Source organism: Ceratotherium simum, chromosome 15, assembly GCF_057802395.1.
Source record: "Ceratotherium simum simum isolate JZ-2026a chromosome 15, ASM5780239v1, whole genome shotgun sequence".
NCBI lineage: Eukaryota > Metazoa > Chordata > Mammalia > Perissodactyla > Rhinocerotidae > Ceratotherium > Ceratotherium simum.
Window position 1 is genome coordinate 35,172,701 of NC_141914.1, and position 14,621 is coordinate 35,187,321.

A 14,621-nucleotide genomic window follows, 5' to 3' on the forward strand; every position below is an offset into this window, starting at 1 on the left:
GTGTTGTGTTGAGAAAGATCAAAACCAATCACTGAAATGGAAGACCAAGACACATTCAGGTTCATCTCAAACATTGTCTCTTTTTGCCAAAGACTCTCTTGATTCACCTTGTCAGAATTAACCCACCCCCAGGTTATTTGTACCTATCTCAGATTTCTTTGTCACATTATATTTATGTGGTATGTGTCAACATCCCCACTAAACTAGAATACCCTGAGAGAGACAACTGTTTTATTCATTTTTAAACATCTGTCCCAATCCAGTCCCACCAACAATGCTAAACACAAAGCATGGCACAAAGTCAGATGCAAAATAAGAGTGAGTTAAGTGAATAACTGAAGATAAGATGGGTCATTTTCTAACCTTGTTTCTTTAAGTAAATGTATATTGAGTATTAGTACCTACAAAACTAGGCTTTGTGGGGATGCAGAGATTAATTTTTTTTAAGAGCTTCGATTTCAAGATGCTCACCATCGACTGGAAGAGACAAATGTATATATATAACCATAATGCAGAAGAAATAAAAATTAAGTCTCCTAGGAGATACAAGCAAAAAAATTTCTGGTAGTTGAGAGAAATGTGCAAGATATGACATTTTTCAAAATTCTGCTATAATCTTTATTTTAAGTGGTCAATTAAAATACATCTACCAAATAAATATGCAATTTCTTTCTCTGATAATTTACTGACATTTCTTTTTTGAAGTTGCTGACATTTAACTATCAAAAGAGCTGTTAAGAAAGGTCTTAGCTATAATAGGGAATTCAACTTTGTTTTTTTATTAAGGAAGCTTAAGAGAAAGTATCTTTGTATTTTAGCACTTCTGGAAGAACTTGACTTTTCTGACAATATAACTGCAAAGAAACTTGAGTCAAAACACACAAGAAAAGAAAAGATGCTCAAGATATTTCAAGTCTACAATTATTTGCTGAACACATGCTAAGTGCCAGAAAATATGTTAAGCTCTCCAGGGAAACCGAGCTCAGTCTTTATTTGGGGTAACAGTGGGGTACTGGTCCAGGAAAAGACGCTAAGATGTAACTTTGTGATAATCAGCATAGAAGAGGTATGAGCAAAAGGCTATGAGATTCATGGGGGAGAGAAATTATGTAAATTAGAAACTTTATTGATAAATATGGCATGGCACTATGAAAAGAAAACTAAATTGAGTAACTTGGCATTTGCATTATATTCCTGGTTCTGCCAATAATTTGGTGACACAACTTGAGTAAGTCACTGTCTACGTTTTAGACTTCAGATTCCCCCGTCATGAAAAAGGCAACATACGGCCCTCCCAATGGTCACAGTCTACAATTCTGGGCATTAAATTAAACTGCCTTCTGAATTGGAGTTACAGCAAGGGAAAGTGAGTCTTCTACTGTGTTGTTTGAATCCATTTGCCTTTTTAGATGTTTGTCAACCAAGAGATTCAAAAGCAATAAATCTAGTAGCTACACAGAATTTGATATTTTCACTGTAATTTACACAACTGACTAAATTACATGCCATTTCACCATAAAGGCTGGAGTACTCCTACAAGATCACAGGGGATCTATGAAGGCAGGCAGTTAAGTAGGGTAGATTTCCATCAGGCTCCCCCTCCATTCTATGGCACAGAAGGTACAAGGTAATTCTAGGTCCAGCTGCCATCAGTCAATACTGGTTCTGTTGGTAGGAAAAGTAAGAACTTTATTTCCCATCAGAAATGACCCAAGTATATCTTTCCAGTGTCATTACCCACTACTACTTCCTTTCAAATCTTTATTTTATAAACTACTATTGGTCAAACTTGCCTGAAAGTCAGAATCTCCAGGGAAGGTGGAGGGAATCTGTATTATTAATAAAGAGCAATTTCGATGATCAGGCAAGTAAGGGAAATCCTATTACAGAACTTCTGAACTACTCATTATTCACCACAAATGCTCTGCTTCATGGCCCTTTTGTGCATTTCTTCTGCTTGCAGTGTCCTTCTCCCATCTCTGGCTGGTGACATATACTTACCTATCCTTCAGGATCCAGTTAAAATACCACGTGATTCCACTATCCTCCACATTCTCATACATATATTTCTTATCTCCTCTACTGAATTATGAGTTCTTAAAGATCAGAGGAGTCTGATTCATTCAATCATTCGTTCATTTATTCATCAAATATTTATTGAGCATCTACCACATGCCAGGCACTGCTCTGAGCATTAATGACATAGCAATCAAAAAGACCAAGTTCACTATTTCCATGGACATTCTAGCACAGGTGTTTGCAAACTTTGGCCCACAGACCAAATCTGACTCACGGCATGTTGTAAAAAATTTTACTGAAACATAGCCACACTCAATTGTTTACATATTGTCTGTGGCAAAGTTGAGTATTTTATGTATTGTCTGATAGGAGAATGAGTAGCTGCAACTGAGGCCATATGGACCACAATGGCTAAAATATTTACCATCTGTCCCTTTAGAGAAAAGTTTGCTGACCCCTGTTCTAGTATATTCTTCCTACACAGCACCGTGCCTGGTGGACAGTAGGGAATTAATAATGCTTAGAGAATAAAATAAAGATGGAAAGTGAGAACAAGTTCATACAAGGTGGGTCCTATGGCAGAACCTCTTCCACTCAGTCTCCATCTTCATTCTCAATTATGCCAAAAATAATTTCCACCCAGGATATAACGTGATTAGCAACACTACAGTTTAGCATGATAAAAAGGGAGGAGGAAAGCTTTCAAACCTATGGAAAAGTTAAGAACTAAATAAATTTGCTGTGTCTTCAAAAGTCATTACTATTTCAGGCTTATTTGTGATCATAACAGCTGGCCTGGCAAAATATATTACAATAGCTGTCTTTTCTAGATTTCTAGAGCTTACAAAAGTTTGGGAGGAGTTATTGTATTTCATGAGTTTGTTTGCCCTCATTAGATGCATCTGGTGGATGGGACCTTTGTGTCTTTTGGATCAAGCTGACTAATGAGACTCGGGTTAAGTCAAACACAAACACACAGCTGTACACGAGGAAAACCCCATTCTGTCAAATACCAAAGTCAAGTTTATAGATTCAATCTTATATCCATATCCTAAGAACTGTCTTCTTTATCATGTCTACATGCAAACTCTCTCCTCTTTCAAGAAAAGAACTGAAAACTGCTATTTTTTCCTTTTCAGAAGCTGAGTTACTGTAAAATTTAAAGTAGAGAGCTGATACATAGCTAAGGTTTTACAAGTCATCTGCGCAGTGTCAGTAGGGTTTACTGCAAAGAGTAACAGTTTTAGAATCAAACAAGTCTTGATTCTACGAAAGCTGCGTCACTCGTTAACCATGTAAACTTGGGCAAATCATTTAGCCTCTTTGAGTCTCTGCCTCTTATCTACAGAATGGGAATAACACGAGTTACATCCCAGGGCTGATGTGAGAATTAAACAAGATAAGTAAATACAAATCAGCTTTCTCAGAATCAGAGGAAAATAGGTTTCCTTTTTTCCTCTGTAACGGTTCCTTTCCTATAACAAATACAACACTGCTCCCCACACCTCAAAAATATCTGTGTGTGATATATCTAAACTCCTGAAAATGTCACAATATACTTTTTTGAAGTCAATAAATTTGGAGAGATGGAATTTGTACATCTTTGACTCTTTCTTAGTCCAAACTCAAGAAAATTCTTTTCCCTTCTGAATTTACTACTCAGAAGCTATATAACAGTTCTTGTCTATTCTATCTCTGGGAGACTGATTTCTGGACAAATATTAGTTGAAACAACATTCCCCCAAATGCCTTATCTTAAGAACATCCCAATGAGTATCATAGAATGGGTAATCAGATCAGTTCTGAACATCCCTCCTGACTTTGAAGTGAAACAAAAATGGTCGCATTCTAGTCATTTTCACTTTCTGGTTCTCATGCCCTTGGCTCCTGTGATCCCCTTTGTAAAACGCAAAAAAGAAATTCATATGTTCCCATCGAAGCAGTCTCCATTCACTTTACAGATAGATCTGGAAGGGCAAATAGATGGATATGGATGACAGATGAAGATGGAGAAAGATAAATGAGAGAGGTAGGTAAGGACGGCCAGAGGATAGATGATTAAATGGATGATTGGATGGATGGGTTGGTGTATGGACAAATAGAGGGCTGGAACTCAGGGAGATGACAAGATGCTAAGCAGACACAAAGAAATGCATAAAGAGAGGCAAAGAGATAAATCCATGACAAAAAGCTCAATCTCAGGACTGAAACGCTAGCACAGTTCCCTCTCCTAGCCTACTGCTTCTTAAATCTCCATTTTATAAATTATCCAAAGGTCTCTCTTCATCATTATGTCATCACATCCCAAAATGTGGTAACTATAGTAATATGTATATGCCCAGCAACAGAAAATGAACCCTTTGGGCAAAACAAATTTACCACATCCTCCTAATAAGAGAAAATGAAAAGTCTTCCAGGAGGCATAAGGCAACTTATCTAAGGCAGTACATTCATGAGACTAACCATACTGTTTTTCAATGTTTCTCTAATTAATGTTACGTTAATTAAGAGAATTTGGCCTGATAGATTTGGTTGCAGTCAGGATTTTCTCAAAATTAACAATTCTACAGGTCTAATTTTACCTTGACTGAGATCTTAACTAAAAGTATTGCAAAACTCCAGCCTAATACATATTAACTTACAATGAAATAAAATACATCGAATTTCTCAACTGTAAAAATATTGTCAAATGCCCTGGACTTGTTAAAACAAGTTCCCTTCTTGGTAAACAGTCAACACTTAATAATGGAAACAATGGTCAAATATATCACAATACATGCAAATACACCACTCACATAATGCAATATTATGCAGTGATTAAAATGTATACTTTTGAAGAATGTTTAATGACATGGGAATATGTTTACAAGATAATATTATGTAAATAAACATATAAAACTAAATATGTAGAACATGACTCCCCTTTAAAAAAAGAATGGAGTGGTTATGCGTGTAAAATAGAACAGTGGTTATCTCTGGTTGATGGGTTATGGGTGTTTTAATTTTCTTCTTTGTACTTTTGTGCATTTTAATTTTCCAAAATGAGTATACATAACTTTTGTAATTGAAAAAGAAAGGTTTATTTTGTTTTAGGAAAAATACCAGCACCTGTGCTAAGATAACAAACAGGAAGGGTTTATGTGTTTGCTTATTTTCCATTTACAGAGTGTTTTCATATGCATTAACTCATCTGATCCATTCGACAACTCAGAGAGTTGGTTTCGAGGATCCCCGCCTACAGCTGAGCAGTCAATCTCATACAACAAAATGGGACAGAGTAGACCTGACTCATTGTTTCCTGGTGTCCTATCGTCTTCTTTACAGTGTCCATTCACTTATCCCAGGAAAGTTTTGCTTTTTGTTATTTTTTCTAAAGGGGCTGCAAAACTGTTTTGCTTTCCTCCCACCCCAAAGTACCAACATCCTACTTTAAAACAAACAATACTGCACCTATAAGCCTACTTGGGCTCCTAAGCACCTCACCCCACACTGGGAGGGGGAGCCTCTGTTCAAGAACAACAAAATTTCCTACTGCTGCTGTCTTCATAAAGGTATAAAGCCCATTACCCTAACAGGACCAGTCCAATCTACTAAGGGGACAGGATGTCCAGGCACAATTTTTAAAAAGACAGTCTGACCTAGATAAGGAAATCAGAGACAAAGATTCGAAAGCTGCTTAACACCACAGAACACTGAGGGAGGTTTAGAGTCAGCATCGAAGAAGCACCAGAGCTCAAATCTAGCTGGTTTGGGGATGACTCACCAATGCTGCTGTGACGCCTTCCTGCCCATTCATCACACAGGTTTTTCCATTAGAATTTACTGACGATGGGCTTCCCAGTAAGGTGGTAAGATCAATTCTGCAGTTTTAAAATAGGGAAGATATGACTGAAACACTGATTCCACACAGTACACTCAAAAAGCCCAGGGAGAGTGTGACGCTGGTTGAAGGAACACTGGCCTCCGTTTCATCTCCACCAGTGAGCAAACTCACCACAGTCTGCCTATTCTGCGTTTTTTACTAAAGAGTTAACTGATTCTGACAAATCTGGTGCATTAGTAAAGGTATATGACAGATTAATTATGTAGGGAATATATATAGAAAAAGCCTGGGTCAGCTTAGGGCTTAAGGGCGAGAAGGGAAGTTGGGTCTTTATGGAAAGGTTAGCATCCATAGAACAAGACAGAGTCTCATGATTGGCCTCACCTTTAGTAGGGCTGAGCTAAGAACTCCTGCCCTCAAAACCCCTCCTGTGGAAACTTCTAGAATAGAACCCATAGCATATACATATAGGAAAAACAAGAGTGTAGCTGGGCAGAATAAATACTCATTATGAGAATAAGCCTGGGGTATAAAAGAAGCAGATGGTCAGGACATTGAGCCTTTGTTCCCTTGTAGCATCATCCAGCTTCCTCTCCAGCTGAGACCACACCCTTTTCGAGACCTTCTCACTCTCTTTTCATGCCCTGAGTGTCTTTCTCATCCTGAAACCAATGGATTAAATGTCTTTTAAAAAGCTTTTACTCTAAGCACTGCACACCATTAGTAAACTGGTAACAGTGAATTTTAAGCAGGGGGACCGGGCCAGCACGGTGGAGTAGTGGTAAAGTTCATGTGCTCTGCTTCGGCGGCCCGGGCTTTGCAGGTTCAGATCCCGGGAGCGGACCTACGCATCGTTCATCAAGCCATGCTGTGACAGGCGTCCCACATATAAAGTAGAGGAAGATGGTCACGGATCTTGTCCCAGGGCCAATCTTCCTCAGCAAAAAGAGGATTGGCAGCAGATGTTAGCTCAGGGCTAATCTTCCTCACAAAACAAAAAAAAGCATTGGAATTACCTGACAAGGCTTTCAAGAAGCAAACGCCCAAGCCCACACGGAAAGATTTTGGGATGCAGACTGAAAATCCGAGTTCTTGTAAAACTCCTCTAAGGGAAGCTGATCCACAAACTCAGGCGAGAACCCTCGTTGTATGCACCTATCACCAACATGAGTACTCAAGTGAACCAAAGATAAGAAAAGCAATGGAGTACCCAAGCTCGTGTCCCCAGGATGATCAAGTGGCCAGTAAGTAACCTGTGTTCATAGTGGACAAAGGGAGAAAAGGAGGATCAGAGAGTGACTCAGGTAACAGAAGTGTCCTCAAGGTGACAGAAAGCTGCCCCCAAGAGAAGAGCGGTATGATCTGTCAAAGATCTCCAGAAAGGAGAATCCACTTAGGAGTTCTGGAGTGAGGGAAATAGGGAAATTGGGGCAGGATTTGGGTTTGCAGGGATGGGTTTGCAAAAGTATTCACCTTGGAAAGGGTAATTAGTCAATCTATATAATATGTTCAGTTTACAATCTTGAAAAAGATGACAGTGGGGGAAGTAGATGAGCATATCCTCTGCACTTTGCTTTAAATATTGTTGAAACAATAACAGGCTCCACAGAAACCTTGAATTGGAAGGAATATGTCACAGGCCCCCAAATCGAAGATGTATAATCCATCATGGCTGCTAAATTTCTATGACAAATCTCTTCAGCCAAAGTAAGGTGGAGAGCTTAGCTAATTACACCCCCTGATTCCTTTGAATGTCAAAACCAAGTCCAATTCAGTTGTCTTGTGAATCCCTATAAACAAATCCTATTGTTTCACTTCAATATGAAATCCCCAACATAAAACAAAGGATTAAGCTGGATAATAAAACGTAGTCAAAGTGTCCTTGGATAACGCTTTTTATATTTGTCTACTGTTTCTTCATCTGTAAAATGGGAATAATAGACTTTTCTCAGTAGTATACAAAAAGAAACAATGTCCTAGGTAGTTGTTAAATAATGAAATACCTAACTCTAATTGCTAAATAAACTATTGACTTACATTTTTAAAATCTAATATACATTCCTTTGTTTTCTCTAAGCAACATATAGTTCCTAATTTGCATCACCAATCTATTTAATTCTTGATTTGCAAGAATCCCTTCTGCTTTAGCCAAAATTCAAAAAATGGAATTTATCTATTCAACTAGATTCTCCCACTTCTATTATTATTATGGAATTTATGCCTTTAATCCATGAATTTCTTCATCCTATGACGTTCTCTAAAAAGAAGTCTTGGAGGGAAGCAAAGAGTCTCATATTGACATATGATGTCTGAAGTTTAACACTGAGGAGTGGTTTTTATTTCTGAAATGGGGGCTGATTCTTGCACGACCAACCTTAACAGCCTTACACAAGACCTGTGTACTCTAGTTTGAGTTGTCTAAGTGTGTCTGAATTACATCATTCTCTGTTCAGAATACTGTACCCTCACTTCCACAATTTGGCCCTGTCCTACCTTCCAGCCTCCCATTTTTTTCCCTAAAGGAACTATGTTGGGATTTGGGTGAGAGATGGGGTGAGGAGCCTAGTGGCCGCAGAAAACCTCCTTTCTACCTTGTTTTTGCCTTTTCATGTTGGCCTCCCTCCACCCTCCTTGTCCACAGGAGAGGAGGGGGTGAGTTACTCAATTATTGAATTTGGAGAAGGAACTGGGCATGTGCATCTCAGCCTCTTCCTCCCAGTCTTGGGATTTACCTGACTGCTGGAAGCATACACTCCTTGCTGCTTAAGGTAAGGAGTTTTCAGGGACAGTCCCCTGTGGGGGAGCTGTCAAACACAGGAGTTGTCTGAGAGGAAGAGAGAAACTTTGATTCAGAGATGCTTTGTTAGCAAGCCCACTGAGCTAAACAACCTAAAGCCAATTCTACAACCTAAGTCTTTATCTCCAGCTCCCTGTCTGCTGCATTACTTTCAATGGGTTTCTAGACGGGTACAAAAGAATAGGAAGCGGAACAGCAAATGGAGCTGGGACTAAGGCTTGGGGGCAAGGCAGAGGCTAATATCAGTCTCAATTAGTCCCCTCAAGCCTCGATGTATAGTCTACTCTAACCACACTGAATGCACCCTACCTTGCAACTGTGTACAACAGGGCCTCCGCCTTCGTTCATGCTCTTCGTCCATCCTCAAACTACCGTCCCAAACCCTTACCTCACCCTACCTTGACCCCCAGACCAAGATCACCCAGCCTTCACATAAGCAGCCAACCTCAAGGATCGCTCCAGTCCCTGAATCTTCACTGCTCATTATCTCTTCCAAACTTTTGGTCTTTTTTCTGTAATTACAGATGTTTTTAAGCATAAGTCAAATCTCTAGGAGAGTCTAAGTTTCTTCATTGTCAAGGACTGAGCCCCATTTCCCTCCATGTCTTCCTCCCTGGCCCTCCTCTAGTGGCACCAGTTAACTAACAATTTATAGAGAACTTACTATATACCAGGCATGAAACTAAGAGCATTATATTCATCATCTTGTTTAATCTTGCCTAGGAAGTGAGTATAGTTGTCATTCTCTAGAAGGAACAGGATCTGTGCTCAGAAAAGCTCACCATTTCAAGCACATCTTGCTGTCTCTGGGATAACTATGGAAAGGCTTGTAGACTTGAGGCAGAACAGCAGATGGGGATGAGAAGTGACTCAGGGAGGGTAAGTTCAGCTCACAACTAAGGCTTCCACCTTCACTGCCTTGACCTTCATCTATACTGCCCCTGGGTTGAAGAAGAAAAGGAATTCTCACTTTATTAAAAAAATGGAAGATGGAGAAAATAAAAGTCTATATGGTTACTGCTCCATGAAGGGCCTAATTGCTCAATGTGAATAAGTCTCCCCATTCCCAATCCTTCCTCTGAAAACAGAGGTCTGGATAACTGTGGTTTTGTCACTAGATGAATAACAAGCCCAGAGGATTGCTAGAATTACAAGGCCCAGACCAGATCCACTGAATATAGCTGGAAGCTTTCTAGTAACTCTAACCGTGCATGGGGAATGAGCTGCATAGAGAAGTGAGTCACTTACTGGAATCCGTGCTGCCTGCATTACTCAGCTGATATTAATACACCCACTTGTTCATTAAAGTTTAATTGGAGTTCATGTGAATTGGTTTCACGGGATACTTAATCAAAGAAAAGAGTTTGTGTATGAACTGTTCACATATAAAGCTAGAAAGCGCAACTCCCCTCCAAACTCTACACAATCCACTGGCTGCTCTTCTAACTCTGTTGACACAATAAGTTAGTCAGAAAGGGTGGGACAATGATCTTGAACGAGGAGGGGAAACAGCTGTCCAGACAAACACAAAACAAAAGACATAAAAAATCCTTTGTGAGGCACTAGCCACAGTTCCCTAACTCATCAGCTATAACCTGAAATTAGCCAGGACTCCGATGCCAGCTCCTAAATAGGAACTTGTTCCTTTCTGGGGTTCGTTATCAAAGCAGCAGAGCTCCCTTTTGCTCTGGGCACCTGTCTTCCAGTCGTACACCTTTATTTTTAAAATGGGTGGATAAGGAAATTAACCATCATTCAATATAATCACACATTTCTCTTGTACTGACAAGCGAACCATGAACACAATCCCAAACGCCTATTTATATAATCAGGGCTGTCAGTACCATGTTATTTCTTATCGGATATCTCACTAAAGAACATTTCTGGAAGTACAAAATTTTAAAGCTCCTGAAAAGATTGTGCATGAAATTGGGGGAGAAGAGATTTCAAGTTTGGTGGCTCTGGTTGTGTTATCAATGTTTCCCTAAGCGTGGTCATCACTGTTAAGTACGCATGACTTCTTGGCCCAAAACACATCAAGATGAGTTAAAAACTTGATGCTATACATGATTTGATTCGCTGAAGCAAACATCAGAGATTGTAGATTGAAAGGCAATGTACTTTTTTTAAATAGGTTCATTGAGATATAATTCACACACCCTACAATTCACCCATTTAAAGTCTACAATTCAGTTTCTTCTCAGTTACGCAACCATTGCCACCATCTAATTTAAAAACATTTTCATTGCCCCAAAAAGAAACCCTTATCCATTAGCAGTCACTCCCTATCCCCCATTCCATCCCTGCCAGCAACCACTTATCTACTTTTTGGCTCTATAGACTCTATGAATTTGCGTATTATAGACATTTCATATAAATGGAATCATATAACATGTGGTATTTTGTGACTGGCTTCTTTCACTTACCATAATGTTTTCAAGATTCATTCATATTGTAGTGTATATCAGTACTTTATTCCTTTTTTATTGCTGAATAATATTCCATTTTTTGGATACATCACATTCTGTTTACCCATTCAGCAATCTACCTTTTAAAAATAAAACAGTCTCCTATCTACCAAAGAATAGCAAACTACTTAGCACTCAGTTTGACAGCAAGTTTGCTTATCCCCTCAATGATCCATTCATGATTATCCCACTACACATGTGAAGAAAGTGAGGCTGTGTTAGGGACCTCTCAAATGTAGGAGGAGGCAGCAGAGCCTTGTAGCCTAAGCCATTTTAAACTTAAAACTCATCAGGATGACCCATCTGTGCATTGTTTCACAGTTTACAAAGTGCTCTCAACAACATGACATAGCTAGATTGTGGTTTCCTAACAAGGAGCCCTGGTGTCTGCATCTCTGACTTCCCCAAGGTACCCAGCATAGCTTGGAGGGCACTGAAGGAGCAACACCCACAATGATCTCTCTCTCAAGGAAAATCATCTTTTTCTTAACATATGACCCAACTACTTAGTAATAAGCACCTACTATGTGCCAGACACCATCATGGTGATTAATAAGATATGACACCTGCCCTCCAGGAGTTCAAAATCTAGCAGAAGAGACCAGACCAACACACACAGGACAAATCAATGCCAGATTAAACAGAATGAAGGGTTTGAGAGAAACTCAGAGAAGGGAATCCTCAACTTGTTACGTCTCATTTGTCATGCAAGTGATTTCATTTCTAACCTTATTTGTAGAGTTGTAACTAATTATTACAAGACAAACATAGATGGTACGTAGACTTTCATGGAGACAGAAAATTCATAGCTATATGTGTCCTGAAAAACTGCTGCTGATCTGTATCTGGGGCATAAATCAGAGCTAATTTTAGCACCCACATCAGTAACATTACTGGATTATGTAGACCTAGGAAACCATCAAAGATAGAAAGTCAAGGAAGTCACCTGTCCAAACCAAAACACTTTCTGCCTCGTTCTAAAGCAAGCTTTTCAAGACAATGTCAGGAAGCTGGCAATTCACTCAGAAGTTGCCACTTAACAAGGTAGTGTGAAGGAAAGAAATGTTTCCAAAATACATACAATCTAACCCATACTCCAGTACATGAGGCTAATAATACAGCACTGGCCTTACTTGGTGCCACGTGTCTGAGGGACTCAAAGACATTTGCCAAAGAGAACTCAGTCTTTCCCAGCCCTCGAGCAAGCACAGCGCTGCCTCCTAGTCATTAAGAAGTACAAGAGCACCTTCCATTCCTCTGTTCTGTATTCTGAGGACACACCCGAGCTTCCAAATAAAGGCACCTTGTAATCAAAAGTAGAAGTTCAATTTATGCCTCTGTTTTATGGAGTGTAGGGAGGTATACCCCCCTTGGATCCAACTCATGGAAAAGATTAGGTTTTCATGCAAACCAAAAATAATTGATATGCTTCATGAGGACTTCTTTCACTTAAAATTCTACCAGCAGGAAACCTTCTGTAATATACTCATCCAGTTTGTACATCAGTACAAGTGTTCTTCTTCAACTTCCTATAGCAAGTTTGCACATCCTGTTTTCCTAATTACCTCATGCAAAAATGGGAATTTTACCTTTACCTCTCTTGTTCATTAAAACAAGTTTCAGGAAATACTTTGACACTTGATTTTTGAAAAACACATGCTGGTTAACAGAAAGTCCTAGAGATTCATTGCTTGAGGAGATTTATGCTTGGAGATTTATGCTTGGGGATAAACAAGCTAATATCAAATCATAGTTAACTTTTACGATTTGGATAAAGGAAAACAAAGACAAGCATTTTTTAGATTTGTTACAACTCTATATAACCTGGGTAGCACTTGGTAAGAATGACCTCATTACACCCAAATCCAGGTGGTAAAGCAGAGAACCAGAGTTAAAGGTGCTGGGTTTGCATCCATCACTGCTTTAAGAAAACTCGCTTCATCCCTCTGAACCTAAGTTATATCATCTCTAAAAAGGAAATAATAATAGGTTCTGTCTTGCCTACCTCACAGGGATGCTATAAGATGCATGTAAGAAAATGTGTATTTAAGTGCTTTGAAAACCACAAAGCCCAACACACAATGTAAGATATTATCTTAATGTCCTTTCCTATAAAGGCATTTTTAAATGACATGAACAAACACTTTCTCTTTCTGTTTCTATTCCGAATAAGCCAAAGAAACACCCCCAAAATCAACACTACCTATTCCAGGAAGCTTCACACACACACACACACACACACACATACACACACAAGCTTTGTAAAGATAATTATTGTTTAGGACAATAAGCCCAAGAAGGCACAAGATCCTGAAGAGTCTTCCATCTTAGACCTATCCTCAGCAGCACAACTTTAAAATTAAGTGCCTTCCAGTGTATTCTTATTTTTTGAAGGTGGGCAAAATATATGTTAGGGTATATCACCTTTCAAAAAACAGTATGCCACAATTCCCTCCTACTGTCTTCTGGTGTAGGAGAAATGGTCGCAGGAAGAGGTGGCCCCAATGTATCAATGCCTTCTAGAGAGGAGGAAAACGGGAGACAGCCCTGAGGACAGGACACAGACACGGGCAGACTGAGGAAAGACAGAACCTGCCTGGAAGACACCGAAAAAATACCGCCCTACAGGCCATCTTTGAACAGAAAACTGACCCTTGGTAGCCATGTGGCAACCCTCCACTAAGCCAGTTATCAAGAATGTGGATGCATTCCACTTCCCATGCACTCTATCACCTGAAGTTAACTCTCAGCCACTACCTGCAGATAAGCAAAGGTCAAGGATGGAGAAGTCAAGAACTTTTCCAAGGTCATTGGTGGCTGTGCAAATGCAACTCCTGCATTCCGTGTCCTTGAGTGAATAGGCCAGGATCCTAAAACAGTCCTCAACAGTTCCCTTTGTACCTGTCCTTCTTCATCATTGACCTCCGATGGAATAATAAGAGCTAAACACATACACAACTTGCTGTGCTAGGCATTGTTCTATGTGTTTTACATATTTTCTTGAACCTTTGCAACAATCCTATGAAGTAAGTCCATTTTATAGACGAGGAAATTGAGGCACAAAGAGATGAAGTTGTTTGCCTAAGGTCATACAATACTACATGGTGGAACAGATGTAAACCCAGACCATCTGGCTTTGGTGGCTGTTCTAACCAGTACACAAAACTGCCTGTTCATGACACTCCTGCCACTGGCTGAATACCCATCTTAAACCAGGCACCTTTGGAGATTCTCACATACATTTTCTAATTTACTCGCACATTGACATCAGGAGAGAGATTTTATTATCCCTAATTCAAAGGAAGACACTGAAGTAATTTTATTTACTAAGAAGTAATTTAACCGAGGTTTTTACAAACACTAAGAAGCATCCTAGTATTTGAAGACCTCTCTAATTTCAAGTTTAGTGCTCTTTGTAAATATCCAGATTCTGCACCAGCTCTGACATCAATAAACTACACAGTCCCCTACTCATCATTAGCACTGTCTGTCTACCTATCTATATATTCATTCA

The 14,621-nt window shown here is 39.4% G+C and overlaps 1 protein-coding gene across 6 annotated transcripts in view; it reads right to left on the reverse strand.

Annotated features, from left to right (window-relative positions):
* The window catches only part of LPP (LIM domain containing preferred translocation partner in lipoma), a 665,849-nt gene that overhangs the window by 521,576 nt on the left and 129,652 nt on the right, over positions 1 to 14,621 (reverse strand). Inside the window, exon 1 of one of the 6 annotated variants that reach the window (XM_087439864.1) lies at positions 5,783 to 5,879. The exons of the other annotated variants lie outside the window; for them this stretch is intronic. The gene's annotated coding sequence lies outside the window, so the exon portion shown is untranslated. Of the gene's footprint in view, positions 1 to 5,782; positions 5,880 to 14,621 lie in introns of those variants that run through there. 6 annotated transcript variants of the gene reach the window in all.